Here is a 10,565-nt window from a genome sequence, read left to right as displayed (position 1 = left end):
TTATCTTTTGTATTTTTCTTTGATTAGAGACCTTAAAAAGAAGGTTCAGAATAACCTTGTCTGTAAGAGATAACTAGGTTGGCAATGATGTTCAATTCATTCTGTTTAAGTGGAGATATGGTGGAGTGAAGGTTTCCTAGTTGTTTGGACATGGGCAAGCTACCCAAACTGTTGAGTGTCTCCTTCAATTATGAAATAAGGATATTAACACCAAATTCATTGAGTTGAAAGAAAGATAAAATAAAATGAGGCACATTGAAACATAGTAAATACTTAATAAGATTTTTAGTTCGTTAGGATTATAAACAAATTGTTTTTCAAGTTTAGTTCAAGCTATTATGGACTCCTTGAGGCTTTAATACGCATTTCAACATACTTAGCAAAATATTCATATAATAAGCAGTAAGCATAATATTCATTAAAGTAAGCAGGTTGTTTTCTAACTATATAAATATTATGGTGTGAAAGAATTATATGATCAATCGAGTAAATACAAATATTTATACTATTTATTTCAATTTTTAAAAACAAAATAGATAGGCTATTTTATTAATCTGATTAAATTTAACAGGTAGTTTTGATTTTTTTAATGGGATATCTTTTGTGACATGGAACCAAAAATTCTTTTAGAGCAGTTGACCAGTATCCATTTTTGATGTGTAGCTTCAGGATCAGCTCTGGAGAATGTATTCATCCTTAACTTGCGAAATGGGTCTTGATCTCATATTTCTCAATGACCAAAAATGTAATTTCCCTTGGTGTTTTAGAGCCCTGGATAGAGGTGTTAATGAAAGCATGCAAGTAGCAGACATGCAAGAACACTTATTTGAATACAGTTAATTATGGCAGCACTTCACTCTTGTTCCATAGAGTGAAATATTGCCAACTCCTAAGCTTACAAGTTGACATAAATATGACCCATTATAGGGATCCCTGGGTGGCGCAGCGGTTTAGCGCCTGCCTTTGGCCCAGGGCGCGATCCTGGAGACCCAGGATCAAATCCCACGTCGGGCTCCCGGTGCATGGAGCCTGCTTCTCCCTCTGCCTGTGTCTCTGCCTCTCTCTGTGTGTGTGTGTGTGTGTGACTATCATAAAAAAAAAAAAATATGACCCATTATAGAATGTTTGGGAATTTGGGATGGGGTGTATGTTTATTTCATATTTCTCTGAACACCCAGGGAAATGTTAATAGGCCAAGTTATTTCCTAAGTGTATTGTTAATTTATTGAATAAGCATTCTTTGATTTTCATTCATTTATTCATCGAATATTTTGTTCAAAAAATATATATTGATCACCTGTTAAGTATCAGACATTCTGTTCTGTTCTTTAGGTGGTAGAAACACAAAGATGATTATCTTTCTCCCCTTGACTACAAAGAACTCATAATCTTCTGGGGTTTTTTTCTCTCTCTCTCTTTTTTTTTTTAATAAGAAATTTCCCCTTTTTTGGAAAGAGAGGGCCTCATATATTTATTTGATTTTATTTTACGAATCATACCTTATATCATTTACTACTTCCTGACACATTTCCATTCAGATGATGCATTTACTCTAAGCAACACAAACCTGTATTTGCATCTTTGACAGCAAAGGAGAGACTGACTAATGGAATTGATGCTTGGTTTGAATAATGTAGGATGTTGTGACAATGACAGTAGCAACGAATCTTAAATAATAGGCCCTACCTGGTGCAATTTAAAAATATGCACACTATTGTCTTAGCTGCAAATATGTTGGATTTCATTGCTGCTTCTGCAGTGCAGCTGAGTGTAATCCATCTCAATGACAGTTGACAAGAGAAACTAATTTCTCTTAAAAGCACCTCCCAATTACTCTCTTTCTTTCTTTCTTTTTTTTTTTTTTTTAACTAAGCACTAAGCAGTCTGAGGTATTTGAGCACAAACTCTTTCCTATGTCTTTTCTCTTTGTACAAGGAGGAAATTGAGTAATATGGCTAGTATTAGGTGTTCCTTCTCTGGCTTGCAAACAGTAACTTCCTATAGTAAGTGACCTGTGGACACTTGATCATATCAAACTTTTGGGTAGATGTGATATACATTGCTAATGAGAATGATTTAAAGGAAACAGATTTATATACCAACTTCCTTTTCACTTAAAACAAATGTATCTTGGAAGGAAAAAAGGAGGGAAGGGAGAGATGGAAAAGGGAAGTGAGGGAAAAAAGAAACAAAATATTTCTTCTCTATCCTGAAAGCAAAATCTCAGAACAAAGTGGAAAAATCATCCTTACTCATGTATATATTCACAAAAGCTGTCCAAAAAATTAAAAAGAAAACAGCCAAGTTTAGTAGCATGCAATATTAGAAAGGTCTGAAGTATACGTACTATATAAGTGGTAATCATATAGTGGTAGTACCCATAAAGATAAAATATGCTTCATCTCAAGTGTCATTGCTTGAAATTTAAATACTGAGAGAATGAGTGCTCCCAGAAAATTAGCAGTCTTAAATATTACTCAACAGACTGCATATATCATTTCAATATCATTTCATTTTGTATATTCATCCAAATTTATATCTATCTTTCCTTGAGAAAGTTATAATTAATTTTGTAACTTACATATAGAATTTGGGTGATCTTTTCCTTCAACTCACAGTGATTTAGCATTAGGGATGAGACTGATGGTATTTTAATGAAGAAAAGAGAATAATAAAAGACTTTAAAAGAAAATGACTTGTTTTGGTAATGAGACATGATATTATTTTGATGAAGATTAAGAGAGTTGGAGCCCATGTAAGGAAAAAAATTCCCAGAGCATATAAAAGGACAGACAACCATAACAAAAGATGAATAAAAGAAAGTGTGCTACTATAATAGCTTATACACAAGAATATGAGATTTTTTCATAGCACAATTCTAAAAATATAAATAACATCACAATATATTTGAAACAGAATACAGATAAAAGTATTAAAACACGTGAGGCATATTCCAAAGGAGATGTTAAAAAAACAACAAAAACATTTAGAATAGCTGATGAACTATATTAGAGGACCTTTGATCCCCTCCCTCAAAACAAAGATATAGCTGATGAAGGGACTTTAAATTTGAGAGAGAATTTTAAATGATTTATTTGAAATGAGCCAAGCTGGAAATCTCTCTTCCTGTCCTGCTCTACCCACAAGGAGGGGGAGGCTGGTTGCTACCTCCAAATTCCAAAACAAGGTAGAAGACTTCTAGGAAATTATTCAAAAACTATATGTAGAAAGATGTGTGGGTGAATTAGGAGTCTCTTCCATTCAAAAAGGAGTGCAGCATTGGAGGTAATCCCTCTTTAACTAAATTAAGAGACTTCCAGGAGAGCATATGCAGCTTTATGTGCACTCCTGAAGTCTGAGGAACACAAAGACTGGAGGATCTAAGAGTCCTAGATAGCTACTTTGCAAGGACAGTGAAGGAGAGATTGTTGAGCTAATTATAACATGTTCTCCAACATTAGCACAAAAGTGGACCGACTGTAGGCCAACAATGAGAGAAAACTTCCATAAGTCATTTTAGGTCTTGTTCAAAAGCCATTCTAGAAGAACAGTAGGCTTTAGTCAGGAAAACACAGAGGTGACATTAAATCTTAGTGATGAAAATGGAGGGACCAGCAGAAGTAGAGGTACATTTAGTTCCTTAGAAGGACAGCAAGTGAGTAATTCCTCTAAAGAATAGGGACATACTCTGAAGAGCCTACAAAAGTGAGTCAGATTTAAGTATCTGCCAAACCCAGAGATAACCAGTCAATCCCCACTAGTCTCCACTGGAGAAGTTTCCTTGATCCCTTACTTCTTCTCTTGTCATTGATCTAGATACTGATGGAAAGGAACAGAAGAACTATAGAGGGAAAAGAGAAAGACAGGTAAGTAATCTGGGATGGAGGGATTAAAAAATGTAAACTGCTGCTTTCTGCCAAATTTCAAGATTCCTTCCAGATTTAAATTAGGAAAGAAAAAAAAGCCACATTGACTTTAAATCAAATTTGGATCTTAATTATCTTCTGAGAATGGATTTTTTTATTACTTGAGATTGTGTTTTAAGACTTAAAGTAACCATAGACTGGTTTGGTGGGGGCTTCTTGTTTTTATCTAAGGGCAAGGAAAAAATTTGCCCTCTGTAGGCATTTAAAATGGAAGAAAACAGTAAAAGGTTCCTCAAAAAATTTAAAATAGTAATACTATATGACTTAGCAACTTTGCTTCTCGGTATTTATCCAAAGAAAATGACAACCTTAACTCAAAAAGATATAAGCACCTCCATGTTCATTGAAGCATTATTTACAACAGCCAAAATAGGGAAATAACCTAAGTGATAGATGAATGGATAAAGAAATTGTGGTATATGTATATATACACACACAACAATATTATTCAGGCATAAAGGTATGAAATCTTGCCATTTGCCACAACATGAATAGACCTTCAGGGTATTATGCTATGTGAAATAAGCCAGAAAAAGACAAATATTGTATGGTGTGTTTTATATATGGAATTTAACTTATGGGTATAGAAAACAGATTTGTAGTTGCCAGAGATGGGGGGATGGAGGATGGAAAAAATGAGTGAACTAAAACGTTTTTTTTAAAAGATATTTTATTTGAGAGAGAGGGAGAGTTTGTGTGTACTTGCAGAGGTGGACAGACGGGCAGAGGGAGAGAATTTTCAAGCAGAAACTTTGCTGAGTGTGGATCCAGATGTGGGGCTAGATCCCGCCACCCTGAGATCGTGACCTGAGCTGATATCAAGAGTAGGATGCTTAACCGACTTAGCCATCCAGACAGCCCTGTTTTTGTTCTTGATTTAGTTTAAATCAATTGAATTTTTTTTAAAAAAAGTGTGGCATATACACATGGAATAAGGTTTGTCACAGATAAATAATTTTTTTAAGCATCAGACTCTTGGTTTCAGCTCAGGTATGAGATTGAGGCCCAAGTCAACTACATGTTGTGTAGAGTCTACTTGAGATTCTCTCTCCCTTTCCCGTCCCTCCCCCACCCTCTAAGATAAATAAATAAATTTTTAAAGAAACATTAAAAATCTTTCATAGTTTCATCAACTAGAAATAATTATTGTAATCATTTTAGCATATTTCCTTCCAGTCTATTTTCTCTGTTGAAATTTTATGTATTTTGTATTCTAAATTGTATGTATTATATAATAATATATTATGAATTTGCGTGCTTACTATAAAGAATTCACATACAGAAATGAATAAAGGAAAAACTAATACTTCCTATCTTCACAACTTATAATAGTTACAAAAATAACTATAGTGAAAAGTTAATATTATCTATTATACATACATTATATATAATATGATCTATTATATATGCTATATATAATAAAAAATGCTTATATATAATATATAATATAATATATAATATATTATATTATATATATCAAGATGAATATATTCTACATTTTATATCGTATATATTATATATAATAATATATTATCAAGATGATATGTATTATCTAATATATATTATCTGTATACTCACTGATGATATTTTTACTGAATTGTTTATACTATACATTCTCTTCTGTAATTTGTTTTTTTTACATAATAATGTATCTAGACATCTTTCAAAGTCCAAATATGTTTGTCTACTCCATTCTAAAAATGGCATATAGTATTCTAATGCATAAACATACTGTACTTTATCTTAATCCCTACTAATAAAGATTTGTAGTTTCTAATTTTTTGAAAAGAAGAAATGGCAGATTAAAATGTATTACACTGTTAGGAGTTTACATATTATTTCAATGAATGACAGTGATCATAAATTATTGAGATTTTTCCATTCTAAACCTGCACCTTGGTCATGGATCTTTCCTTCTCTTTATGTTGTAAAGTCACAGCTACATCTTCTACTTTGTATACAGTAGACTTGCCATTGTTGGTTTTGAAGAGCTTTTTAATTAGCAATGATTTAGTTTCTGAAATAGGAAAACTCTTCCATAGTTATCCCCAAAACCCAAATCTGTGGGTTCTCCTTGAAAGCACACTGATTTTATTCAAATATATGGTGGTACATTTTTGTTCTGACCTTAACAAATTCTATTGTGCTACCACATCCTATCTTCTTCATCAGTAGTGGAAATATTGTTCTCCTTCCAAACATAAATTATTTTGCCCCTAATAAACAATATATATGGATAAACAAAAATCAAGAATACTATCTCATAATAATGGTAACACCAAGTTGATCGAAGAAATACCAGGAAAAAGTTTACATATTCCAGGCAGTATGTATATTGACTGTTACCTAGTAGTTTGTGACATCACTAAATGATTTCTAATTATTTTAGGAAGAAGAAATTCTGATAAGCTCTCTAGAAACCTAATCAGATTAAGAGCAATGGCCTTTTCTAAATAAGTAATGTACTTAATAGCCTAACGTAACCAACAATAAAAGCTCAGAAAGAAATATACCCCCAATTTTAGATTCCTAGTTTGCAATTGGTTCTTCTCACTAATGGACAATTTTTTCTAAAGCATTAAAATGTTTATTTGCAAAATACACAATTGTTGCAAATCACTGTGAGTCCTCTGGGAATATATTTTAGTTCAAGTGCATTAAGTATCTAGAAGCTATTCTGTTCTAAATTTGTTATGGAACAAGACCTTCTGGGAAAAATGAAATAAACATGTGGATTGCTAAGTATTTCCATGCACTTTTCCGATAAAGGTACAAAACAAATGATATATTATTTGTGTGCCCTTTAAATGAAGAGGGACTTGGCCATGAAGGTGGCTCCCATGAAATGACATAAATTTCCGGAAGTACTTGATGTATATGCGAATGGTGACCAGGTAAGTGTGGCTAGACATTAAAAGAAGCCTTAAAATAAAATGCCTGCATGTTGGAGATTTCCTTATTTATTGATTTAATTCCTGAGGTTGTCGATTTAATTCCTCATCTTTCTTCTTACTTTGAATTTTGAATTAGAACAGATTTATCCCCTTCTTCTCATTCAAAACCAAAATAGGTGAAAAACATCAAGATGTCTTTAGTTTACCCACCATCCTTAGAGCACTGAGACTGAGGGACCTATTTGGCCATTGTTTAATATGTGGCACATACAACCCTACCCGGGGAAATGAGAACCAATCAGGGACCTATTTAACATATCCCCACTGCCAGAGAGCATATATAATGCACCTAATAAAACCAGAAAAGCAATTAATAATAGAGAAAGGGCCTGTACAAACATATGAAAAGGGAAAGAGAAAAGTGACTGAAACAGAAATTAACTAACGGGGAGTCTTTCCAAAATTTAATTTAATTTTATTCAATTCGGCTTCCTTGGTTGTGGCATTGTACAGTCCAAGAGTTCTTTCTGCAGAAATGTCTGGTCTCCTCATCGAGGCTAAGTTGTCCCATTTCTCTCTGTAAATCAATTCTGTCATTTGTTTTTGCCAGTCCCTGCATTTGCCAGGATTAGCTCTTTTTCGATTTTAGCTCTTACACTTTCATTTTTGAAGCATATCTGCCAGGGATTTTATTTATGAAGTGGTACACAAGAATGAGAGGCCAGGCAGAGAGACGGCACAGCATCAGGAGTGTTTGGCAGGAGAGAAGGAGGGGAATGCAATGGTGGATGGGCAAGTGGTGCGGCCCCAGGTTGAGTGAGTGAAATGAAAAGATTTCTGTCAAGGACTCTGGAGAGGCAGTATGGTACTTTAGTCACGAGAAATATTGGTGTTTCAATGTAAAACAATGAGTCAAATGAAATTGAAGTATGAGACAAAGAGCCAAACAGAGCAAGAATTCATTAAAGAACTGGTACCTGGGCCAAGCAAGGGGGTCTCCCTAGGGCCAGGCCATCTCGTTTATGAGAATATTAGCCAGAGTTTGAAACAGGGCAGGATCCAAGAGTGCTATGGTGAAATTCAGAAGACGTTACTAACCAAAACACAAGGTTCTTTTCTTTTCTTTTTCTTTTTTTTCTTTTCTTTTCTTTTCTTTTCTTTTCTTTTCTTTCTTTTCTTTTCTTTTCTTTTCTTTTTCTTTTCTTTTTTCTTTTCTTTTCTTTCTTTTCTTTTCTTTTCTTTTCTTTTCTTTTCTTTTCTTTTCTTTCTTTCCTTTTCTTTTCTTTTCTTTTCTTTTCTTTTCTTTTCTTTTCTTTTCTTTCTTTCTCTTCCCCTTTCCCTTCCCTCTCCTTCCCTTTTCTCCTCCTCCTCCTCCTCCTCCTCCCCCTCCTCCTCCTCCTCCTTCTTCCTTTCATCCCAGGTAATCCTCACTTGGGACTATTTTGCCTTCCAGATGACATTTGGCAAATATCTGAAGATATTGTTGGTTATCACATGGACCCAACTCAAAATGTAAATAGTGCTGGAACTAAGAACCCCAGCATTTTGCCTAATCTTGACTAATTCTGAAAATGCAGTTCATTGCTTCCATCCAATTATGTTCTCATTTTTTTTTCTTTCCTCTGCTATTCACCACATTTTCAAATCTAACAAAAAAGAGAAAATTATGAATGCATATGGAAAATAAAGTTAAGGAGATTAGAGACAATAAAAAATAAAAAAGACTGATTTCATTTTCCCTTCATTTTGCTTTACCCAAAGATCTAACTCAATTGAAAAGAGAGATGGTACAAAGGGTGTTAAATTAAAACACACACACATACACACACACACACACACACACACACACATAAAAAGTAACTAGAAGTTTAGAAAATACCACATCAGAAAAATTTTCTTCAAAGAATAATCTGAAAAAAATTACCAAGTTTATAGATTTTACATTTTGGAGATTCAGGAAGATTCTGCCCTCAAAGATAAAACGATTCAAATCCTAGGCCTACCAGTTAATTATCACGTGCTTTTTCTATAAATCTAAATTATCTTAGGTATTGAAAGAGATTGCAAATAGTCCCTCTTGGGGTTGGGGAATGATTTGCAATATTACATGCAATGTTCTAACAAACCCTATACCTGACCCAGAGTAGGCCTTAGAACTGCAAAAACTTGCAGCACAAAATGACTCCATCTACATTTCTGAACCAAGAGACTTAACCAAACTTTAGCATGGCTTCTAGAAGTATAAGGCCAGGTTCCTAGAATGACCTCAGACTTCCCTTAAAATCTCTACCTAAGAAATTTCAACATTGCTGGGTGAATTTGCAGTTTGTTCCAACCAAAACCTGGTAATAGGTGGCTAGGGCCTGGAACGCCCTCTTAGGCAAATTTGTTTAGAAGACTTGCATTGATAAATCCCTTTCTGTCCTTTTGATACAGATCTCCTACCACCCAGCACTGTCTTCCCAAGGACCTAGAGGTAGTCTCTGAAATGCAAACATTCAGGAGATAGCTCTGGTTGGGGAGTAAGGACCCAACTTCAGTGGGCACATTGCTCTAACTTAACAACTACCTTCATCAAAAGACAGGAGACGTCTGTTCCTCCTTTGGATAAGTACCAATTAGCAAACCCAGATGACTGCCTGACTCACGTAGACCCAATCCCCCTCAGTGTCCCTGTGCCTTTCCTTTAGCACACCCCAGCATTTAAAAAGTCTTGTGCCCTTCGTTTTGGTGAAGCTGAGCTCATATACTCTGGACTCTCTTCTCAACTGCAATAGTTATCACCAAATAAAATCTGCCTTTACCACCTTTTACTGCTGTCCAGGTTTGTTTCTCTTGGATAGCCCTTATAAGCAACAACAGCAACCATAGTAGGAACTGTTCAAGTGTGGTGGTTTCCTAAAAATACCACTGGCAGAATAATGAAAAGGATAATGAGATATCTGTGAATGGAAATTTTCTTATAGAATACTGTTCTGACTGTTCCTTTTAGAAAAGAATGAAAAACTCCATTAGTTAGGCTCAGGCTAGATATTGTGGACACTTGTTTTAGAATATATTGTCCATCAAAGATAACTCTGTCCTGGTTACCATGATTGGATCAGAAAAACATTTTATGAAAAGTAAGCAGAATGACAAAAGCCAATTCCTAAAGTGATACAAGCTGATATGATTCCATTTATGCAATTTTTTTGAAATGACAAAATCATAGAAATAGAGCACAAATTAGTTGTTGCCTTTAATTAAGGAAGGGGTGGAAGGCTGGCAAGAAATGGGAGGGATTTTTGTTTTGTTGGAAATGTTCTGTATTGCTCTATTAATGTCAATATCCTTGTGGTGATATTGTATTACAGTTTTGCAGGATGTTACCAGGGGAGCAAAGTAGGTATTGGAATGACGATGGGATGACTGTATTATTTCTTACAATTGCACTTGAATCTACACTTATAACTCAATATAAAAGTCAAAAATTATGGTAAAATAAAGATTTTTAGACCAAAAAAATTTAGTGTTTAAATATTAGTTGAACACTAGTTTTTCCAAATTAAAAAAATCAATTAAGTCTATGATGATTTATAGATAACATTCCTCCACAACTAGATCTTAGGAACAACTTAGTCAATGAATTAATAGCTCTCTGATTCAGCAGAAATCTTTAGGGATCAGTTAGATACAAACAGGAACAGGAAACAAGTGGGAAACAGGGTTGAAACCTCAGTCAGAAGTGGGTTTTCCCACTGATAAT

At 34.3% G+C, this 10,565-nt stretch overlaps 1 long non-coding RNA gene across 5 annotated transcripts in view; it reads right to left on the bottom strand.

Annotated features, from left to right (window-relative positions):
- Window positions 1-8,224: 8,224 nt before the first annotated feature.
- The window catches only part of LOC140639466 (uncharacterized), a 115,696-nt gene continuing 113,355 nt past the window's right edge, over window positions 8,225-10,565 (bottom strand). For all 5 annotated transcript variants that reach the window (XR_012036177.1, XR_012036181.1, XR_012036178.1 and 2 more), the window contains one exon: window positions 8,225-8,466. This is a non-coding gene — a long non-coding RNA (uncharacterized lncRNA). The remainder of the gene's footprint in view (window positions 8,467-10,565) is intronic.

This window comes from Canis lupus, chromosome 9 (assembly GCF_048164855.1).
Source record: "Canis lupus baileyi chromosome 9, mCanLup2.hap1, whole genome shotgun sequence".
Taxonomy (NCBI): domain Eukaryota; kingdom Metazoa; phylum Chordata; class Mammalia; order Carnivora; family Canidae; genus Canis; species Canis lupus.
Note: the sequence above shows the minus strand (reverse complement) of the source record. Positions and strands in the feature narration are given on the sequence as shown.